Source organism: Cryptomeria japonica, chromosome 11, assembly GCF_030272615.1.
Source record: "Cryptomeria japonica chromosome 11, Sugi_1.0, whole genome shotgun sequence".
Classification (NCBI taxonomy): domain Eukaryota; kingdom Viridiplantae; phylum Streptophyta; class Pinopsida; order Cupressales; family Cupressaceae; genus Cryptomeria; species Cryptomeria japonica.
The window spans coordinates 169397972-169415404 of NC_081415.1; positions in this window are offsets into that span (position 1 = coordinate 169397972).

Sequence of the window (17433 nt, forward strand, 5' to 3'; positions counted from 1 at the left end):
CCAAGATCTCCAATGCAGTATTGTTAGAGACAAGGTGGTTAACCCTAACCATGATTCATAGTTGGGAATTTGCAGGTTGAACACGCAGGATGCGATAAAAAAATTTCGAATATACATGGAGAAAATCAAAGCCAAGGGTAATTTCACTCTTGAGAATATAACACGGGTTGCTCAGATTGAGTCTATGACCTTTATTGGTAATGATCAGTTACCAAAAAATGCTGAAAAGATGATGAAACACCGATGGAACAAGGAAGGCAAAGCTTAATGTGATTAAGGTTCCGAACCAATCTTTAATCCAGGAACTCACCACCGCCCACGACGCCTAGGAAAGTGGAGAAGAAGATAATGATGGAAAAATGACATAATGTGTTTATCCAGGCTCCATTTTTGTTTATGTAATTTTCATGTTTATGCAAAGACTTCGAAACATCTGTTCCAATTATATCTTGTTAGTTTCCTAACTATTTTGGGGAGGTCAAGTTTTCAAGGAGACCTCCCCTATTGTAAAAACTATAAATTAAAGGAAGATAGATATAATAGGGGGGAGATTTTCTAAAGAATTTTAGTTAGTTTTTGGTTTTATTTTCCTCTATGTGGTAAAGGTCCTGCTTTGTGGAAGGAAGGATCAGACTTTAAAATCTGTAATAGAAAATAATTTATAGATGTATTGTTGTGCCTTTGTCGCATAAAATATATATATATATATAAGATCATACTATTTTTGGGAGAAGGAAAATATGTGGGTTTTGAATCTATGTAGTTGCATATCTTTGCATATGTTGATCTAATCAAACAACAGTAATCACCTTTCTACTTCGAAAAATTATTATTTTTCTGGGACTCCTTCCTATGAGTTTTGTTTTGTTCGAAAAGATTTATGCTTGAAGATAGATTTGGTTTCTCTTATCTGTTCTTTCTAAATTGTTGGAATGGTTTTCTGAACTTTATTTCGGTTACTTCCATCCCTTGTGTTGAATCAGTTGGAAAGTTAATTCTTTTTCTCCAAAATATGTGTGAAATATAGGCCTCTCATCCAAGAATGAAGTAGGCAGCCTTAGATGCTTTCAGGTTAAAAGCATACCAATCAAAAAAAATAATTAGATTATTCCCCGAATAACTAAGATAGGGAGTTGTACCTATTGAAAATTCAGAGGGAAGTGGTTTATGTAACACTTACCCAACTGTTTAGCTGAACACTTGTCTTTAAAAGAAGGCAACAGAGTTTGAAATTGATCATAGTTAAGAAAGGCAAAATCCGTTCACTAATAGATTTTTGGTGACTCTGCTGGGGATCGACAAAACAAGTAGAACATTCAATAGACCAACATGCAATGAGCATGTAAGAGTTGAGCTCAGAATTAAAAATAACCACAGGCTTTCTTTGTATAAAACAGATTCCCAAAGTACAAGAGTATTGTTGGGTTTGAAAGAATTTTTGAAGATCTGAGAACCCTAGGGGTAATAACACTGGATTCTCACCCTTATACCAGATCACAAAGGAGAGAGGGAATAATTGATAATTGTTTTGAAGAATTGCAAGGGTTGTCATTTGCCACAAATTTCACTCCCAAAAGAAACGCTAAAAGTAGACCTTCCTCTCCCATCAGAACTACTCCTATACCTTCCTCTTCAAACCCTTGGCAAGCACTAACACTTACTGGAGTTCAAGCCCCTCCTCTAGTAACCATTTATCTTGTGTTCATTATGGCCCAGCCATGGGGTGCCGTTGTCAGACCTCTTTCTCTCAGAGCTCATAATCCACTTCCAAAAGGGGTGAGGGATGTCCTACCTAAGTATAATGGAGATGAAAAAGTCTCAATTGAAGAGCACTTGAATCCCTTCAATGTAGCCACTGGGATACTGGCTGTACAATATGAAGATGTGGTTGTTAGGCTTTTTGCCCAAACTCTTCCTGAGGCTGCAGCAAATTGGTTCAGTCATTTGTGAGCGGGATCCATAACCGACTGGCAAACAATGAAAACCGCTTTTGAGAAAAGGTTCAAAAGTGCTGATGATGAACACTCTTTATTGGCTCAACTCACACAAATGAAAAAATAAATTCATCAGCCAATGAGGGACTATGTAGTCATGTACAATAAGATTATCCATAAAATCCCTCTGGCCAAAAGACCAACCGCTAATAATCAACAATGTTTCTTCATAAACTCCATGCCCCCTGATGTAGGTTTTCACCTTAGAAGAAATAGGCCAGTTGATCTTGAGACTGCACAAAATGAAGCTATACAACTTGAAGATGACCTAATAACAGCCAGGAAATGGAGAAAAGATGTAAAAACTCCTCAAAGTCAACCCCAGACATCCACCTCTTCCAATGACCCATTTGTTCAATAGCTCATCAATGATATGATTTCTTTGAAGAGGCAAATACCAAAGCCTAGAAATTCCTATCCGCAGCCTTATCAAGATATAAGCAGAAAAACTCCAAATCAATATAACTATGGATGATCGTTGCAATTGCTTGCTTCTCCACAAAGATTACAAATAGAGGCTCCTCCTAACAAGGGTGCCATGTGTTCATTCCATTTTACCACAGACCACAATGGAGGTTCTTGTCCTGATATGACAAGACATGTTCAAATGCAAAACACAAAGGATGAATTAGGTGAGTTCACTAATGCAGAGAAAATTCAAGAGGTACCTAGCGACTCTGGATCATTCTACCTCGAATATGAGTCAGATTCAGAAAGAGGTGGTAATATTTTGGCAACCCTTGAAGACCCTGCATGGGCAATCCTAACAAGGAATCAACGAACTTCCCAGTCTTCCCCTTTGGTGAACCCTTCTGGAGGTAATTTCAAAGGTAAAGATCTCCCTAATAGTAGCTTTACCTCTCATTCAAAGACTCCTGAAGTTAGGATTTTGCAAAGGAATCATGAAGATAAAAATAGCTCTTCTTCTTCCTCCTCCTTTGACATCATTGAATTTTGTAAAGCTTCTACTGTTAAACTTTCCACTACTGAGTATTTGAAACTGAACCCAAAAGAACTAGATAAGCTGGTCAAATATGTTAAAGGAGACTCTTCTTCAGAGTCCTCAGTGCACGGATGTGTGGAGAATAATGATTTGATTTCTGCTAAAAAATCTTCATTTGTTTCGTGCCCATCAGCTAACTTGGCTGATCCTTGTGCTTTTCATAATGCTGAAAATGGGCTTGAGATTGAGGTTTTGAAACCTGAACCTTTCTACATATCCCTCCTCCTAAATGGTCAAAAACTTAGCAATTGCATAATAGATTCAGGAGCATCAAACAACATAATGCCTTCATTCATTTCTAGGTCTTTAGGTTTAACTCTCACAAAAACATTTGGGAGGTGCTATTCAATGGATGGGAAACAGGTCCCTCTTATTGGAGAGGTAAAGGACGTCCAGGCAGTGCTAGCAGCATGCCCTGATAAAAGAGTAAAATTGACTATCCTGGTTGCTGACATTCCTGCAAGTTACGCGATGCTCTTGAGTATAACTTTTTGTAAGGACCTTGGAGGTGAAATTAAGATGGACTGGTAAGAAGCTATTATTCCCCTTGGAAATCAAAAAATCAAGCTTGAACCTGAGTCAAAAAATAAGTACATTGTCTTTCCTTCTGATAACCCTAAAGCCCAAATTTTGTTTCAAGAATGTGAGTTTGGAAACTATCTCATCCTTGCACCTAGCGAAAAAGAACCTGAAGAAGTAGTTGATGAACTTGGAGGGTTGTGGCAGATGGAATTCGATGGAAGTTGTGCCAACTCTGGCTCTAGAGCAAGGGTAGTCTTACTGTCACCTAATGGTAACATTTTTCCTTTTTCTTTCAAGTTGGATTTTAAGAATACTAATAATACTACAGAGTATGAGGCATTATTATTAGGATTAAATGAGGCCAAATGCAAAGGTATCAAATTGCTTAAAGTTAAAGGTGATGCAGAGTTTATTGTTAGATGGGTGGGAAATGTCTATATAGTTAAGAATGATAGAGTGAGACATTATAGAAATAGGGTTTAGGATGAGATAGAATTTTTTGATGCTTTCTCGATTGAAGCCATACCAAGGGATCAAAACGATAGGGCAGATTCGTTGGTCGTTTCAACTTCTCTTTTATTACCGCACCTAGACTTTAAGGATAATTCATATAGGATTGAAATGATTTATAGGGCTAGTGTCCCTAATAATGTAAATCATTGGCAAGTATTTGTTTCAGATGCTTAGATCAAAGATTTTCTGGAATGTGTTCAATCATTCTCCCAATCATATCTTGAAGGTTCTAAAAATAACTGTAAGGAGTTTAGTCCAGACCCAGATGTTGATCCTACAAATAGTTTTATTCAGCTTAAAGGCAACAAAATTCTGAAAGGGCTAGTTACTCTGGAGAGGTTTTTCACCCGAGATGATGCATTCATAGGCAGGAAAATTCCCAAGGATGACGGGAAAGGAAGTTGTGAGAAAATAAATATGGGTGATGAGTCTAACCCTAAAGAGGTAACAATTGGCAAGTGTTATTCTCCAGAGGAAAAATGAATACTTGGCGCACTACTGAAACAATACATTGATGTATTCACTTGGTCCTATGATGATCTAAAGGAGTTTATAGATGGGCATTTTCAGCATCAGATTCCATTGAAGCTAGGTGTCTCTCCCTTGAGACAAAAATTGAGAAATTTCAACCCCATAATGGCAGATGCAATCTTTAAAGAGGTTAATAAAATGCTCAAGGCCAGAATCATATATCCAATTCATCATTCTACCTGGGTAGACAACATTGTGCCCATGAGGAAGAAGAATGGGGAGATTCTTATTTGTGTGGATTTCCACAATTTGAATCAGGCAAGTCTTAAGAACAACTACGCCTTACCTAATATGGATCATATTCTGCAGACGGTATATGGGTTAGAGATGATGTTGATGTTAGACGGTTTTTCTGGTTACAATCAAATTAGTGTTGCAAAGCATGAACAACACAAGATGACATTCATCACTCCGTGGGGAACATTCGCATATAACCGTATGCATAACCGTATGCCTTTCGGTTTAATAAATGCCAAAGCCACCTTTCAAAGGGCTATAGATTCCTCTTTTAAGGATTTTCAAGACAAAATTATTGTTGTTTACCTGGATGACCTAACAGTGTTTTCTAAAAAGAGGGAGAATCATCTCAAGGATTTGAGGGAAGTTCTACAGCGTTGTCAAGAGCATGGAATCTCGCTGAACCCATAGAAGTCAGTTTTCTGTGTCACGGAGGGCAAATTACTAGGACACATTGTTTCAAAGGAAGGAGTCAAGATTGATCTTGAGAGAGTTAATGCAATTCAACGTCTTAGTTTACCTTCAAATAGGACTGGACTACGGTCTTTCTTTGGTCAAGTGAATTTCTTAAGGAGGCTCGTTCTAGAGTTTGCAGAAACTACCAAACACATTATCAGTTTGTTGAGTGAAAAGCATCTTTTCAAATGGACTGAAGAGGCCAAAGAGGCTTTTGAAAGAATCAAGGGTTCAGTTGCTAATGCACCAACTCTCATCAACCCAGATTTTAGAAATAATTTCATTATATATTTCTATGCCTCAGATCATACGATGTCTGGAATATTGTTACAAATGGATGAATGTGGCACCAAAGTACCTATAGCATTCATGAGTGTTCCACTCAAGAAGCATGAGCTAAATTATTCACTCTTGGAGAAACATGCCTTTGATGTGGTCAAGGCAGTGAAACAATTTCGATATTACATTCTACACTCTCACTCCTTGGTTTTTGTTCCAGACTCCGCAATGAAAAGCATTTTAACTCAGCAAGAGGTCAGACTCAATAAAAGAGAAACTTGGGTAACAAAAATCTAGGAATATGATCTAGACATTCACCCTACAAATACAATCAAAGGACAAGGCTTATGCAGGTTAATAGCAGAAAATGAGATGGAAACAGAAGTAGAATTACCATTAACTCTTTTTGTTGGATTGCAGGATACCTAGTTTTCTGATGTGGCCTATTATTTGACTTATGGCAGCAGCCCAAGTCATTTGTCCACAAAGGAACAAAGGAATCTTAAGTTAAAAGCAGCTAAGTATGTTATTTGGCAAGATGTGTTGTACAAAAAAGGTTTGGATGGAACATACTTAAGGTGTGTAGATAAGCCTCAACAACAAACACTTTTGGAAGTCTATCATGGTAAAGCCTGTGGCAGATACTTCTCATCCTCTGTCACTGCTTTCAAAATTTTAAGGAATTACTTTTATTGGCCTGGCATGTTTCGAGATGCGTATATTTATGTTAAAGAATGTGAGAAATGCCAACTTTTTCTGGGAAGCCACATCTAGCGGCTCTACCTTTAAGGTCTGTGGTAATTGATGAACCTTTCAAACAGTGGGGTATTGATTTCATTGGATCGATAAACCCTCATTCCAGTGCTAGTCATGTATATTTTGACAGCAACTGACTATTTTACCAAGTGGGTGGAGGCCATTCCCACTAAAAAGGCAAACTCAGAGGTCGTGTGTAACTTTCTCAAAGATTGCATCCTAGTCCATTTCGGGGTTCCCCAAAAGATTGTTGCAGATAACACATTGCATTTCTCTTTTGAGGAATTAACCATGTTTTTTTATGAACATTAGATTACTCTCTCACATTCCTCTGATTACTTTCCACGAGGTAATGGACTGGAAGAATCAAGCAACAAGAACCTGATAGCGATTATGAAAAAGTTGATTGATGAAAATGCTCAAAATTGGCATAAGAAGGTTTATGAAGCTTTTTGGGCAGATAGAATCACACCTAAAAGAGCCGTTGGAATGGCACCTTTTGAGCTTGTGTATGGGATTGGCGCAAAACTTTCTTTACCCCTGGAATTGTCAGTAGTCAAGCTACAGATAGTAGTGGAGGATTCCTTCTTTCAAAATGCTTTAGAAAAGAGGGTTATGTACCTAATGAAGTTGGAAGAAGAAAGAGAGATTTTCATAGACAGAATTATAAACATCAAAGCACAGTGAAGAAGATTTTTGACATGAGAGCTTGTCCAAGAGGTTTCTTTGAAGGAGATGAGGTATTGTTATGGGATAAATGGAAGGAACCAAAGGGTGCACATGGTAAATTTGACTCATTATGGAAGGACCCATTCAGGATCTGTGAAGTGGTGGGACAAAATGCTTTTAGACTCAGCTATTCTGATGGAACACTTATGCCCTACACCTATAATGAGCAAGATCTCAAGCTTTACAAACTGTGAGTCCCGTGGTCAAGATTTTTTGTATATAGTAGATTAGGTGTTTTGTTTCAAGTATCTGTGTCTGTTTAGGTGTGAGTCTCCTTTATACCCCTATTTTCCTTTGGCCATGCAAAACCAGAGATTCAGAGTTCTTTGCATTTTTCTTCGCAAACTGCAATCCCCAGTCAGAGCCAATGTTACCGCGTCATTTTTCCTTCATCATGGGGATCATTTCCTTTTTAAAATTTCTTTTGGAGTCCTAGTCTTTCTTGTAATACCTCAATTCAAGCCCTTAGTTCGTTTGTAAATCGTCTTTCAATCAAAAATGCCGAGTTTTAGTAATAGTTTGAACACTTTGAACCATCTTGAATCAGGTTCAACATGTTCATTTAGGTTCCATAGGTTCCTAGGTGTTCAGAGGATTTTTCATACTAACATTTTCTCTAAGTGTTTTGCAACGGCTCTCAAGGGTTTTTGTTCCGTGATGTTTTATGCCATCTCTCTCCTGGTGTTGAACTCCTTGAACCAAGTTCAAAAGGTTCAAATGTGTTCAACATGTTCAACATAGCATAAATGGTCAGTAGCTTGGTATAATTAATATTCTCAACAAATATTTTCCTTGAGCACGACATACACCTTGAACTACTTGAACCCCAATGAAGTTTGTTCAGGATGTTCATATGTGTTCGAAGTTGGTGGGTCACGCGGTTTAAATGGTTTGATGGTGAATTAATTTCCAAATATGAGGAAGGTGAACCATATCTTGAGTGATGCCAATCCTTGGCTTTTTGAAGTAACTAATCATGTCGGGAACTGGTGGTTACTTCAAAAAAACCCCATGCATTTAATGCATGCGTGTGATGTCCAATCGTCAAATTTAACACACTCAAATTGACAATTGGAATTATTGCACTTAATATTTACATATCATTGCCCTCACTATAAGGTATAAAGGATTAATTCTATGAAAATTTGTTCCTTACTGCTGCGGTGTTATTTTTCCTAGATAGAAGTATTAATCGTCGGTAGTCGTCTGGTTGCTCAACAATGAAGGTGAGTCTCTTTCTTGTTCTCTCCAGTAATTTTTGCTTGTATTTCTTCTCTCATAGTAGGGTTTCTGTAACAAAATAAGGCTTATCACTTTGAATAATGAAGTCCACACTACACTTATTCGAGAATGTTTTAAGCCTTGCATGTATAGAGCCCATAGTTAGCGATACTAACCTTAAAGGGGAAAATCTTGAAGTTCTAAAAGAAAGGGTATTCAAGCAAATAGATAGTTCTTTTGGTGTAGAGATTTTGAGTAGCGGTCTCATAGAGTTAGCAGCTTTTCCCCCAACCATCCCATGCCCAGAATTGGTTAAGGAATGTATCACTAGGTATGATCCAGTCTCTGAGACCATTAGAAAAGATGATAGTGAAACCCTTCTTGCTATAAACCGTGAAGTAATTTCCTCTATCTTCAAGATACCTGATTACCAGTTCTCCAATTTTTCCCCTATTTAGTCAATCACCAAGTTCAACGCGGACAGAACTAGACATCGAAATAATGTAGCAAAATACTGGCTAAAGGTTCCTTAAAGGGGTGGTTCCAAGTTGCCCAAGAATCCCAATAAGAATCACATGCTGCCTCACATTTACGATGTCATGCTTTTGTTTCACTGAGTCAAAGGCTCTACAAAAGCCTATAGTTTCGACGACTGGATTTATTGCTATGTGCAGCTAGTGCTAGAGGGGAAGCAATACCTTGATTGGGCAGAACTGATTGTTGATTCAATGAGGGAGCAACTGAGTCTAGCTAATCAATTTAAGAAAAACTTCTTCATGTATTCATATCTTGTATACTGTATGGCGTGTGTTAAGGATATAGTTGGAATACCATGATAGCTCACTGAGGGAGATGTTCCCATGTATGATTTCTACCCCATGCTACAAAAGGATAATGCCTTGCAGGATTTCAGAAGGGTACACAATTCTTTTCTGGGTGATTTATGCTATGAATTGAAATGTATGAAAACCAAAAGAATTTTTGAGGATGCACAGAAATTGATAAGGAGTTTTGGCAATTTCTTTATCTAGCTTCCTCGTTTTTGCTATATAAGAATAGGCAGTTTTGAAGAGGAACCCTTCAAGCTCCCACATTTTTGTTCAGATTGCTTTGTTTTAGCGAAGATATGTAGGCAGCTGACCTCTATGATTAAAAATGCGCAACCCAGGGATAAATGGGAGGGTCATTTTCCCATCCAATTAGGTGTTTTGTCTTGCAGTTCAATGTCTGATGCCTTGAGTATTGGACCGGATCTTAAGAACTTCAATTTCTCCCTATATCCTAAAAGGAAAGGTTTTAATAATAAGGGTTTTTCCCGAAGTCTTGGTCTAATGTCGTATCTCCCAATGACACAATTAGAGGACTTCTGGGAAGATTGTATGGATGAACTCGAGGTTTTCAAAAGGGGAAACATGAAGATGGTGTTAGAGCAGGTTATTTCATTCCAGGTAATGCTAGACATTAAGGGGCTCGAGGAGGACTATCTAGAACTGTTTGAACCCGGATACTTAGCCTGTGCAGAAACTAAGATGCCTTCAATTAACTTGGATGAGGAGGAGAAAGATGATATACAACTAAGAACCAAAGGAGTTTTTGAGAGAACTGTGGCGTGGGTTGCTAGAAAGAAAGCAGCGAAATTAGGCATCAAGTCTAATTCTACGAGTAGTAATGAGGTTCCTCTACATTCACCAAAGTGTTTTTCTAATAATGCTTTTATGCCTATTCATGCAGGTAAGGATAAAAAGCCACCTCAGGTTAGACACAAGTCTAATTCAGCTTTGGATTTCTGTACTCCTTGGCATACTCGATCACGAGTGCTGCTCAGAGAAGGATGGATCACGCTAAGGATGCAAAGGTGAAGGATACGATTCTTGATACCCAAATATTTGAGGTTGAAGACCTAGATAGCGATGTTGCTAATGCCCTAGATTCCCATATGGTAACCGTAGCTATGACACCACCTTCCAAAGGAATCGAAGGAACAACCAGTTCCAGTGCAACTCCCAAGTGGTTAACCACTTCGATAAACAAAAAGTGAAATTTCCTTCCCGTGACTATTCGAATTCAGGAGATGGTTGTGAAGTACACATAGAAGGGTCCCAAGCTGAAAAAGTTCAAAATAGCTGCTCACCTGGACAATGATGAAAGAATTGGAAAATGGGTTGCCGAAATTGCTTCATACAAGCCCAAGGATGAAAGCAAGGAAGCCAGTACAGATGATTTTGAGATCACTACGATGGAGCTAGGAAATATGAGTAGGGACTCAGATAATCGTTTCTTCCAGGTATCGGCAAAGAAGATGCTCACCAGATCAGAGAAGGATGGGCAGGAAAAGAGAGAACTAAAGTGACACATAAATATCCTTGCCCAGTTCATCAACAATATTGGTTGTTTTGAGGCGCTTCCTATATATCATGCTACAGAGAACATTGACCCGACTTCACTAGAAAATAAAAGGTTAATGAGCCAGGTTCAACGAGCCAAAAGTATTGTAGAGGCTGTGGAGAAATGGATTGAAGGAATAGTCAAGGATGGAGAGAAGTATATCACTGACTCTCAGAAGTTATGTGACGAAATACAGAGCTTCATCGCAGAAGTTCAAAATCAGATTTCACCATGGGCGAAAGAGGAACACAAATGGGAGAGTGTCTTGTCATTGTTCACAAAAATAGAAGAGTATGGAGTTACCTGATTCCTGACAGAGCATTTAATCAAATTGGTGACAAAGGAATGCTAGCTCTTTGTGTTGAAGAAGACCATAATGTGGCGGGTGCTTACCTTCAAATCTGTGATCTCCAAGGCTAAGACTTTTGTATATGAACTCCAAGATCTCCAATGCAGTATTGTTAGAGACAAAAAGGTGGTTAACCCTAACCATGATTAGAAGTTGAGAATTTGTAGGCTAAACACACAGGATGCAATAAAAAAATTTCGAATATACATGGAGAAAATCAAAGCCAAGGGTAATTTCACTCCTGAGGATATAACATGGGTTGCTCGAATTGAGTCTATGACCTTTATTGGTAATGATCAATTACCAAAACACACTGAAAAGATGGTAAAACACCGGTGGAACAAGGAAGTGGTGAAGGCAAAGCTCAATGCGATTAAGGTTCCGAACCAATATATAATCTAGGAACTCATGACCGCCCATGATGCCCAAGAAAGCAGAGAAGAAGATAATGATGGGAAAACGGCATAATGTGTTGATCCAGGCTCCATTTTTGTTTATGTAATTTTCATGTTTATGCAAAGAATTCGGAACATCTGTTCCAATTATAGCTTGTTAGTTTCCTAACTGTTTTGGGGAGGTCGAGTTTTCAGGGAGACCTCCCCTGTTCTAAAAACTATAAATTAAAGAAAGATAGATAGAATAGGGTGGAGATTTTTTGAAGAATTTTAGTTAGTTTTTGGTTTTATTTTCCTCTATGTGGTAAAGGTCCTGGTTTGCAGAAGGTAGGATCAGACTTTTAAATGTATAATAGAAAAGAATTTATAGATCTATTGTTGTGCCTTTATCGCATAAAATATATATATATAAGATCATACTATTTTTGGGAGAAGGAAAATCTGTGGGTTTTGAATCTGTGTAGTCGCATATCTTTGCATATGTTGATCTAATCAAACAACAGTAATCACCTTTCTACTGCGGAAAATTATTATTTTTCTGGGACTCCTTCCTATGAGTTTTGTTTTGTTCAAAAAGATTTATGCTTGAAGATAGATTTGATTTCTCTTATATGTTCTTTCTGAATTGTTGGAATGGTTTTCTGAACTTTGTTTCAGTTACTTCCATCCCTTGTGTTGAATCAGTTGGAAAATTAATTCTTTTTCTTTGAAATATGTGTGAAATATTGGCCTCTTATCCAAGAATGAAGTAGGCAATCTTACATGCTTTTAGGTTAAAAGCATACCAATCAAAAATAATAATTAGATTATTCCCCGAATAACTAAGATAGGGAGCTGTACCTATGGAAAATTCAGAGGAAAGTGGTTTATGTAACACTTACCCAACTGTTTAACTGAACACTTGTCTTTAAAAGAAGGTGACAGAGTTTGAAATTGATCATATTTAAGAAAGGCAAAATCCGTTCACTAACATGGTTAAAGGTGAGGGATTTATTTCTCTTAATGGGAAGAGTAGTGCTAACGATGTCTATTGGGTGTAAGGCTTAAAGCACAAACTTCTGAATGTGTCGCAACTTAATCACAAAGGATTCCCACTGGAGTTTAGAAATAGTATGTGCAAAATCTTTGACAACAAAGGTGAATTGATTGCAACCAAGAAATAGACTAGAGGTAATCTATTTCATCTTAATCCGAAAGTTAGCAACTATTTGATTGCAAAGATAGATTATAGATGGATTTGGAATAGGAGATTTTGTCATATAAATTTTAACAATATTGTTAAAGTGAGAAAGTCTAAGATAGTAAGAGGTTTGCCTCAGCTAGACAAACTGGTTAATGCTCTTTGTAAAGAATGTCAGTTCAGAAATATGACTTCTTCAACTTTCAAGGGCAAGTCTTTCTTAATGGAGCACTTTTTAGGTTTGGTTTATCGAGATCTATGTGGACCAATAAGAACAAGAATTATTCAAGGTGACAGGTATTTCATGATCTTCACTGATGATTGTTCAAGGATAATGTGGGTAACATTCTTCAAGGATAAGAATGAATCTTTTGGTAAATTAAAGGCATTCAGGGCCTTACCTGAGAAAGAGAGTGGCAAAAAAGTGACATCTCTAAGAATAGATCAAGACGATGAATTTAGTTCTGAGGAATTCACTAAGTACTATGATGAGAATGGTATCAAGCGGCAACTTTCTATACCAAGGATACCACAGCATAATGGTATAGTAGAGAGAAACAATCGGTCAGTGGTTGAAGCTGCTAGCACAATGTTGATACAAGGAGGTGTAGCGAAAACATTTTGGAAAGAAGCTATAAGTACAACTGTCTACACAATGAACCGAGTTCTGGTGAAAAGAGGTAAGGACAAGCCCCCTTATGAATATTGGTATGGGAGATCACCTGATGTTAGCTAGTTTAAGATATTTGGAAGCAAATGTTTTATTAAAAGAGGTGATTACATAAGCAAGTTTGAAGCTAAGAGTGATGAAGGCAAATTTCTTGGCTATTCCACCAAAAGTAAGGCCTATAAATGCTTCAACAACCAGACACAGAGAATTGTTGAGAGTGTTGAAGTTTGTGAAGATGAATGTCCTAAAGTCTCAAAAGGAACTAGTTCAGAGAAAAGGGATGAAGATCCTTGCATTTATCTTTTGGAACCCAAAACTATTAAATTAGAAACCAGTAAAGCAGATCCTAATGTACTTGTTCAACCGGAACAAATAAATTTAGAAGAAGATGATAATGAAGAAGCTGAACCTGAAGAGAATGATCATGTTATTCCTAGATATGTGAGACTAAAACACAATCCTAAGAAGATTATTGGGGATAAGGATGCTGGAGTACTAACTAGAAGGAGAATAAGAGAGAACTCTTGCATGATCTCTACCTTTGAACCTAGAAGTGCTAAGGAGGCATTTGGTGATTATCATTAGGTTTAAGCTATGGAGGAGGAATTGGATCAAATTGAGAAGAACAACACTTGGAACCTAGTACCGTGATCGATAAACATGAATGTTATAGGTACTAAATGGGTGTTCAGAAACAAGTTAAATGAAGTTGGTGTTGTAGTTCACAACAAGGCAAGATTATTCTACAAGGTTTATGCACAAGATGAAGGAGAAGATTATGGAGAAACTTTTGCACTAGTAGCAAGACTGGAAGTTGTTTGAACTTTACTTGCATTTGCAGCTCATAAGAAATTCAAGGTATACCAGATGGATGTTAAGTCTACATTTTTGAATGGGATATTGGAAGAAGAGGTTTATATAGAGCAACCTGATGGTTATGTATTGAAAGATAAGGAAGACATGGTATGTAGGTTTTATAAAGCTTTGTATGGATTAAAGCAGGCACCCAGAGCATGGTATGAAAGGATTCATACACATCTGATGAAGATAGGCTTTGCTAGAACAAGTGATGAAAGCAATATTTAGATCAAGTCTGAAGGAGATCAAATACTAGTCAGTGAAGTATTTTTGGCTGACACTATATTTGGAGGTAATGATGTCATGAGAAACAGTTTTGTAGATGAAATGAAGAATCAGTTTGAGATGTCATTATTAAAGGACATAAAAATTTCATAGGCTTACAGATACAACAAATGAAGAATGGTATTTTCATTACTCAATCTAACTATGTGAAAGAAGTTTTGAAGACTTTTTGTATGACTGGTTGTAAACCAGTTGGAACCCCAATGGTTACAGGTTGTAAGTTGTCCAAGGAAGATGCATCTAAGTCTGTTGATGAAAAGGAATACAGGTCAATGATTAGAAAATTACACTATGTTGTTTATAGTCAACTGGATATTGCACATGTAGTTAGTATAGTTGCTAGATTTTAGAAGAATCCAAAGGAAGCACATCTGATGGCAACCAAGAGAATTTTTAGATATCTGAAAGGTATTGTTGACTATGGGTTATGGTATCTAGATGGTTGAAATTTTGATTTGAAGGAATACACAGATGCTGATTGGGCAGGAAATATTGATGACCAGAAGAGTACTACCAGTGGAGCATTCTTTCTAGGAGGAAGGCTAGTTTCATGGAGTAGTAAAAAGCAAAGTTGTACTTCACAATCTACTATTGAAGCTGAGAATATTGCATCTTATATGAATTGCACACAAGCTATTTGGATGAGGCGCAATTTAGAAGGTTTTAAGATGAAAATCTCAGAACCTATAAAGATTTTGTGAGATAATACAAGTGCAATTAATATTTTTTTAAATCCTGTTTTGCACGCTTGCAATAAGAACAATGAATTGAAGTGTCACTTCTTGAGGGAAAAAGTTCAAAGTAAAGATGTTATCTTTGAACATGTTTCTACTAAAGAGCATCTTGCAGATATCTTTACCAAACCTCTAGCTGAGACCACTTTTGAGTATCTTAGAAGTCAATTGGGGGTTGTCCCTCTTCATGAAGTTAATTGAGAATGATGCTGATTGCAATAGTCCCTGAATTACTTGTATAATTTTACATGGATTGATGAAGAAATGGATGTATTCCACAAGGAGAGAATCAAGTTGCAGTATGTTGTTCATGCACAGTGAGAGAAGAATTACATGTTTTTACTTTCACTTTGGCATTGCAGTCAAATAGGGAGAAGAATTATCTGATTGAGGAGAAGAATTATGTGTCTTATTAGGGCAACCAAAGATAGGTTGAAGATCGACAGAACATGGTGAATACCTGGTAATGTAAACTAGGATTCCTTTTCACCAATCATAGTGGCAATCAAAGGCATTGATATTTGTATTTCCATCAATGCCAAAGGGGGAGATTGTTGGCATTTTGCATATAGATTGCATTAATGATATGTTGTCATTGATGTCAATTGAACTGGTAAATGGTATTCATGACATTGTTTATATTGCTCTTATCATTGATATTGTCTTGTAACCAGTAGGAAGAGCTTTGTGGAAGATGTTGTAAACCAGTAAGTTAAATTTGTGAGTTGAACCAGTAAACTGGTGTAAAGGGTTAAACCTTTCTATGCATTGTAACCGGTAAACCCTACCTATTGTTACTATTAAACCCTAACCAAGTAAGTTCATTGAAATGGTTATGTCAGTTTATTATCTAATGATCAGTAATGATGGTGACACGTGTGATTATTGTATGTGGATAAGTTCAGATTGTTTTGGCACGTTTTTTTTGTTGTCTAGAGAATGAGCAAAGTGGATTGCAGCTAATACATAGCGCGTGATGAGTTACAAAGTCTGATGAAGCCGTGATCCTTGAGCGGTTGGAATTTTCTTGAAGAATGTGAATAGATTGTTATGATTTCTAATGGTCAAGACTGTACCAACTTGTTTTTTATCTCGATGAGGAGAATTAGGTTTTTGTTGTGTTACCGACCTAATTGATTTGTATTTAAGGTCGATGAAGTTGTTTGTAAAAGTTGTTGGCAAGATTGGCAGAAACCAGTTGAGTGTGTAGTTGCCTAACCAATGAATGGATCTACACTTTAAGTAAAGGTAGATTGAAGCTTAAAAGGATCTGATCAAGCAAATGTAGTGTTATTCAGATAGATCAAGAAAACCTGTTGTTTTCTAACAATTACAGCACAAGTGAAATCCCTTAACCAGGTAAACTCTAACAAGATTGGTTACTTATTAAATCCTCTAACAAGGTTGTCCATTAGCTTGGATTCTCAAACCCTCCAGTGAGGTTACTCCTAACAGGGTATTGTGCTTTTCATCATGACATATTTGTAAATCCCTTAACTGGGTGATTCCTAACCAGAGTTAGTTCTTAACAAGACTTACTGTAAAAGATTTAACAAGCTTGGCTCCTAATAGGGTGAACTTCAAAAGAGTTCAGATAGCTATCTTGTGAGTCTCATTTGGTTTTTACCTATTTGGGTTTTCCACGTATAAACATTTGTGTCAAGTGGTGAATGTTTTTGTGGTTATGATCTTATTTGTTGATTTGATTAACTTCTGATAAGACATGATAACTATAATCATTAAGAGATGAAATATGTTGAGATATGATTAAGCATTTTGATGTTTAAAAGATTGAAGACTTTGATTGTTAAGTTGTCATAACAGTTAACCAATTGAATATATGAGAAAATTGTTTTATGGTTGATAAAGATCAATGCCATATGGAAGTGGTTGAGTTGAGGATAGTTTTGATCATGCCCATGGGGTATGAAGTTGATTCTATTACACTTGAAGCATATGCTCAACATCTATTAAGAAAGCCTGTAGACCCCAAGGAAGAAATATTTTGAACATTTAAGGAAAAGTACTTAAATTTGCACATAAAGTTCACTGATGCCGATAGGAAGAGAAAGGTGAGAAAGGAGGTAGAGGAACTTTCAGAGCAGATGGGTATTAATCGGGAAGCTGTGCAAAAGCCTGGAGAGAATATCATTCTTAAGGAGGAAGATGTGGTGAAGCCACAAGCTAAACCGGCTCCTCTTAAGCAGACAAAAGTGAAGCCAAGAAAATGAACACCTACCTTTGATGCACAGAAACTAGTACCTCCACCTAAGCCTAAACTAGTTGTATCTACTGCTGGAGCAAAGAAATGGAAGAAGAAGAAGTCTACATGACAA